General features: G+C 29.4%; 1 long non-coding RNA gene across 1 annotated transcript; it reads right to left on the bottom strand.

The window, feature by feature from the left end:
* Positions 1-1,371: 1,371 nt before the first annotated feature.
* LOC139991001 (uncharacterized) lies at positions 1,372-4,235 on the bottom strand. Its single transcript, XR_011800720.1, has 3 exons — positions 4,047-4,235; positions 3,563-3,744; positions 1,372-2,769 (listed from the first exon to the last, which is right to left on the bottom strand). It is a non-coding gene; the product is annotated as an uncharacterized lncRNA (long non-coding RNA).
* Between the last annotated feature and the right edge of the window lie 3,173 nt (positions 4,236-7,408).

Raw genomic sequence — 7,408 nt, forward strand, 5'->3', positions numbered from 1 at the left:
GCTTCAATGATGACGCATCCTCGTTGCTCGCAACGTCGACCACGCTCCTGACGACGCCCACCGACGACCTATTCGATCAACCGTCCAAACACCTGCTGAGATAAAAGGGGACGAAAATCCTCGGATTCGATCGCAGCCAAAAAAGTGACGCGTATGAAATCTTGATGTATGAAGCTTTTCAGGAATCCTTCCGGCGATGAAAAACGCATTGTGGTCTATTGGATAGATTACAGGTACGTATTGCTTATATCCACAGTTTTATTTATAATTTTGTTGCTCTCGTTACTTACGTTTCTTTCTGTACAAATTTTATGCATGTAACAATCAAACAGTTAAAAAGGTTAGGTTGTTCGTTGTACTAAGTTTCAAAAGATTTTATTGTTCCTTTCGCGAATTTAGAGCTAACGCTATTTGAAGATGCAATAGAATTGAGAATATGCTTTTCGATAAACTTTAAGATATAATGATGTGTTTGTTGGTAACAAGTGTAACGAATGTGTTTATTTTTGCATACATGGATAATTTAATGCTACTATTTGAAAAGATAATTTGTATGCGAGAGAATTGAGAATGCTACTTAGAGAAATAAATGATATGTATCATGAAAGTATTATCGCAAAAGCATCGGGTAAAGATAATTCAGACAGATACATGAAGAAATCATTGCTGTCTGTATAAATATTTTAAACGTCAGTCTATAGAAGCATAGTCGAGAATAGGAACATTCTAATGCAGCACTAGCGCCATCGGACGAAAATAATTGTTATTATTTCAATTTTGAATTATATTTTATGTAATTATATTGTAAGATTGGCTAGATTTTACGATGCTTTAAATTTTACCACTCATAAATTACATTCACATATTCACCAACTTAAATATTCAATCTAAATACAGGTCAATATCGATCAATGATTAATCTAAGAGATCAAAGGATACAATGATGTTATCCAAAGATAGAATGTACTTGAAACATTTATGAACTTTACTTTTTAGAGCATTTGTCGATCATGTGAACAACGGTATAAGCCTCAAAAGTTTTATAATCGGTGTAGAATCATTTACATGTTCATCTTTTTCCGCACTTCTTTATCACACTTCTATTAATTATTGTATAATTAATAGAAGTGCGATTTCTGTGTCATTTGATTATACATACAATCCAAAATACATACAAAATTAAATATGTATAGAATATTGATTAAGGTTCAATATGTTGATTGTAATAACGTTTCGCGAAGCATCGTGATACATTCTTTCTATGTCATTAACATATTATATATTCAGTGTAAAGCTATGTATATGTATACGTATTCAGGTTTGAACTACTTGAAATTATCTGTAATTACAGATGTGACGTTCAAATAATTATTTTGCATGTTTTGGTTATAAAATGCATTTCCAACATGCGTTATACATAAAAAAAAGTATTATTATCATCAATATTATCGTAAATATATTAGAATTATTTGAGGCCTCTTGCACAATAATTTACCAATTAATAATATTGGTGAATTGACAAGTTACAGAATTCTTTTTCATAATTTTACATCTTTACGTCAAATAGGACGATAGATGTTTTAATTTGTAAAATTTTCTTTTAAAACTTCATTTCGCTTATCATACTTGTGACCATAATGTTAGTAATTTGTAAATTGTTAGATTAAAAGAAATAGTCGAAATTAATTTCGTTTCATAAATCTGGGGTGATCAGTGTTAGATTCTATGGTGCTGAAATTTTTCATCTCAGGTTCCACAAATTTGTGGTTATCCATAAAATCTCGAATATCAGAAAAAAAAAACGTCACCGTTGGATTTCACAAATTCTAGGATAGTTTGTATCGTCTCGTATAACGGTCATCCATGTTGGTTCTGTAGTCTAATGATTATTGTATCACATTGCAGTTTCTGTAATAGAGAAGTATCAGAATAACAAACATTACCTTCTCTATCCTATAACAATCTGTTTAAATTTTGTATTATGTACTTTTTTTTATATTTTGTTATTTCCTTTAAAATGTATAGTTTCTGTCTATTTCTCTTCCTCGCTTCTTATAAATCTTTCTTACTGTATATTTTAATTATAGAATGTGCTATTCAAGTATTTGTTAAATCAAATTATGATATAGACCCGCTTAAAACGATGTAAGCTGAAAATTCATCCAATACTAAAACAAAATTCCAATGTATTCTCTGAATTAGTAGTTAAAAAATATATACGTTATGATTGAAATTCAGAAAATGTACAAATATAGAAACACATATCTGAATTTCCACGTATGAGATCTTTGTTTCAATATAATTTCCTTATTACAGTTAGCATTCTTTCAAAGAAAAATAATTTTTATAAACTACTAACGTGATAATCTTTCTTTATCAAACTTATAGTACTATTTGAGATTTCATTTCTGAAATAAATATATGAATCATTTGAGAATCCCACTGTTTTTAATCGGTAACATTGGAACTGATACTAAAATGATAACGAGGTTTGGCAGTTATCTGAATCCCTTACCATTTTCACGTCATATTCGACATTATCAATTTAGGGTAGATAACATGTGTTCTGAAATACCGATTGTTCAAACAGCACAGGTTTTGTTATGTCCATCTGTGGTTATGTTCTCTGCTACGGACGAGGTATCTCCACCGACGAGGTACAGAATAGACGTAACATGCAATGCCTTTTCGTGTTCCATGTTTTGGGTGTCGCTTGTGCATCTTCTCATTTCCGTGCCACATTCGGCGTTATCGATTCAGTATATAGTACTAGCATGAATTGAAAGTATATAAAATCTTATACAAAGATAAAATTTTATATAAAGTATAGAACAGCATATCCGATAATCGCAACAAGGTATAGAATTCTATACTTCTGCAATACTTCAGAAAGCATTACACATTATCAAAATAATAAAATATTGTATATACATTACGTATATTATGTTATCGAGAGCAGAAGACGTAAACTTATCTGATAGTAAAAAAGTAATACGTATTGAAATTTGTTAATTAAAATCTGAAACTATTGAAAACTTGTAGTGTATCTGATTTCAATACACTTGTATTTATATATATGCGCGAGAGAGTAAAAATTATCGTCAAAATATAGCGTGCAAGTCAGTGTTGTCTATTCGTAAATATATATACGTATACATATACGTACTGTTATACGTACTGTTACACCTTATAATTAATTACAATTTAATATTGAATTTGTTAAAGGAAATAGGGCACAGCATATAAGAAATTGTTAAGGACATTTAACCGCGTTATATTTGACAAGTTATTTGACTAATAATTATGTTCTCGAAATTAAATAGAAATATACGTTATGACAATGAATTGAAATTTATTAAGACAAAAATAAGATTTTAGAATTATTCTCTCAGAATTATACACAGGGGTAGAGATATCTTTCAAATATCTTTCAACAAAAGTATATTGAACACTGTTAATTATTGAAACGAGTAGGAGTGTCGTAGAAATCGTGGGAGTTAAGTTCGTATGTTAACTCAAATAACCGTATTTAAAATCTGAACTTATCATCGAGAAAACTTACCAATTGTAGCACGCATGAATGAGTGACGAAATCTCGTCGCCTTCCATTTGATTGCATTTGGTTCCTCAAATCACGGTTTGATTCCTTGGCTTTTGGAGTTACATTTCACCCATAAAAATTCAATACTTATGGCTTGTATTAGCATTGATTTTACACGAAGTAGGTAAATAAAAGAATAAATGCTGTATTTAAAATTGAAAAATAAAATTAAATAGAAATAAAATATCATTTCAGAGATTCTAAAAATTTTGTTGATATTGGATATACGAAACCATTAATTTAATTATTACTAATTGATAGTATTGTTTTAAATTAATATAGTATGATTGTTTTCAATAAACGATATAATTGTCATAAATTAATAAGATAATTGTTAACAAATAATTGCCAGGAATTAACAGTAGAATCGTGTTAAATTAATGACTTCAGTGCTATACATTAATAGTATAGATGTTATAAATTAATAATTTTATATGTTACAAACCTATCATTAAATTATTAACGGGTAGAAGCTTTTCTCTGATCTTTGCAATGTGGCAGTCGAAGCAAGAATGAGCTGTAGCACGAGTCGAACGTTGCTTACGTATATATACAAAGTGCTATACTCTTGAAAGAGTCGCGCAATAATCAACGTACAAAGTGTATATATACATTACATCTACTCATTGCTACTGGTAATATATATACGTATACAAAGCTTCTGATAAATATTTCGAATTTTTTAAAATTGACATCATTCATGATTGATACTATTACTAGCACAAAAACCATTGACAAAAGAATTCTTAACATTTACCGGAAAAATGACTATTTTCGGGTCTGCTGGTAAACATCGGATTTGCAGCTTATTAAAATTATTGACGCGCAAATCTTGCGAGAGTACAGATAATTAATATTAACAATTAATATTATTTAATAATAGTCTGGAATACGTGGTAAATCAATTGGAAAATTTGATTCTAAAAGGCCATTGGTCATGTGGTTTATGCGGAAAAATATGGAAAATTTGAAACAACCAGGAGGAGAGACTTTAATGATTCGCTGCGCATTTCCCATTTAACTTTAAACAAGCTTTTTATGATGAAATATTTGTTCCATGATGCAGTTCGGCACACAGCTAGTAACCAGTATCATGCGTCTCGTTTAATATTCCATAGGTTTAATGTTTGCCATTCGATCGGGTTCAGTTAATGAAACACAAAATGAACAAGCGAAGCGTTGATATTTGAAGAAGAAATGGCGCTCTATTTCAACGAAAAATAGTAAATAATTTATACTGGGAATCGTCCTGTTTGATGACAGTGTACTTTGTACGGGAGAGGAATCAAAAATTAATCCTTTGTTAGAGAATACTTCAAGTATAGCTTGTAGAATTCTATTGCACAAAGATTTTTTACAATTTTATAATTGACAAGTTAAGTCGCTAAAACAATCGAATTATGATTCTTATGACTAGCTCTGCTGTCAAAGAAAGTATGTGCTTATGTGGAATTTTCTATTAAGAGACAGAAGAAAAATTGTGTGACATGTAGCATAGTTAATAGAAAAAGAAAGAAAAACAACGAAAGGATGGAAGAGAAAGCAACAAAATATCTTTATTCCGTACCTTTAATCACCAATTATTAGTTAATTTATAAACATCCATTTTGTAAAAATGTATATAGATTCATATCGAAACAACTACCGCTCGACTGAAGTTCACTCCATAATAAAGTGAATGCATACCTACGTCGTTTTGCCCCCATAATCATAAAAGTACGTCATAAAAACATTATATCACGATACAAAATGATCATAACAAGTGCGTTAGGAGCTTAAAAATTACTTGGGCATTACACTGGTGTGGAAGAGTTATTTCGTCGACCATTACGGTCTTCCCCGTTTCGTTCGCTTGGAAATAACAATATTTAACAATTACTAAAGAATATACCATTATTTCATGGGTGTTGGTGCCTCGAAAATGACTGTACTCGACGATCGCTGGTGACGACGGAATTATTTTATCACGCTACATTTACGAATTAAATGTTACAAAGATTATAAATTTTCACGCTTACATATGTATTAGATGAATGACGATAACAGTAATTAACAGTCAACCGTAACACGATACATATTACTTTATTGCTTATTATCTCTTTGCGACAATTTTATTAAACGTTGCAAATATTAATTTACCTTTACTACACGTTCTGAATCAACTTTGAACGAAAGAATTTCACAATGTTATAGTTTATAGTAACTCCATTATAAAATGCAATAAATTCACATTAAACAATTCGAATTGAATGCTAAATATAGTTAACGAGTTTTATAGAGTTCTTCTTTCAATTATTTCTTTATTGTTGTGGATACACGATAGAAATACAAATGGAGGATTAATAATTTTTGCTAGAAATTTATAAAGCCGACAGAGATAATACTTGTCATCAGAGTAGAAAATTATAGGATTCAATATTTGGCTATAATTAAACTGTATGTACCTATTTGTATACTATATACATGTATGTATATTCATTCTCTAAATATTTTAATACGTACAGTATTTTTGATAATTCTATGGATTTTGCATTTTAAGTTTGTCATAAATATGCATAAACATTCGCGGATTAATTAAAATTGCACGTCGATTGTAAATAATCTAATTATATCAAAGAAAAATTTAAGAATAGGACGCTATGTTCTAAATTTTTGACTTATTGCGTCATATATACTGTTGTTATTTTAACATTATCAAAATGAAGTAACATAATGAAGAATAACGAATACATATTATTTAATGTCATCGTGTTATTAGATTTAGTCAGATTTTCGTAAACTGATACACCATGCACGTTATTACCACTAAAATCTCGAAACAACATAAAATCCAAACATTTCATCGTGCATTAATTTTCTGTGGCGGACATAACGTATGTGGATAAATCGGAGATTTCAAATAATCGTGAAAACAGTTTTTTTCAACATATATTTCACGTTTTACGATTTAAAAATGTCTATAAATTAATAGAATACATTTACAATTATGAAACAAAACTATGGGCAGAGTTTGACATTATATCCTGTAATATCGTTTGCACTAGCAAGTATCCCATTGAGAGTTCGATTTCATCTAACGGTTGCTATGCATAGATATACTTTGTTAACATTGCAATTTTTTCATTGATCGCGGTCATTATCACAGTTATTATGTTTGCTATCAAGGGAATATGTAATATAATATTTCAGGCAATACTCTATTTGCATTTTCCAGGAATATTTCCAATCATGTAGATTCAAATACATTTCCTTGACATAAATTTCACAAATAATTTAATAAAATCAGAAAATATTATAAACGGTAATCTTTTTTCTTTCTTATGTTGTCAATAATTTTTGCGTAACTGCAGTTGGTAATACTTTATCGACATCTGATATATTAATTTATATTTATTTAAAAATGCACGCAGAACTTCTTCATATAACTGTATTTAGACATAGATTAGTCATATCTTTAGACTGAATTACATTGTGAACGTATTCATTGCAAAATAATAAGTAGGATTTCTTTTCCATTGTGCTCTGTACATGCTTGTGTTACCGATTGTAGATGAAACGTTATTTTTCTAACAAGTTCCTTCGCTTACCGCAGTTCAAACACAGATGTCTTTTAATTTATAAATAATAAATATATTAGTACGTAATAATAAATTTGTATTCTACAAGTGATGTCGAATTAAAGTACGATTCTCGTATAATTGTAAGTATTATTATAAAAGATTATAATCACCATTACGTTTTAGGTTTTTACAACAAGTTTGTTAACTTTTTTCCTAAACTATAGTATCGTTCAATTAAAAGTTATTT

The sequence above is a fragment of the Bombus fervidus genome, chromosome 1 (assembly GCF_041682495.2).
Source record: "Bombus fervidus isolate BK054 chromosome 1, iyBomFerv1, whole genome shotgun sequence".
Classification (NCBI taxonomy): Eukaryota; Metazoa; Arthropoda; class Insecta; order Hymenoptera; family Apidae; genus Bombus; species Bombus fervidus.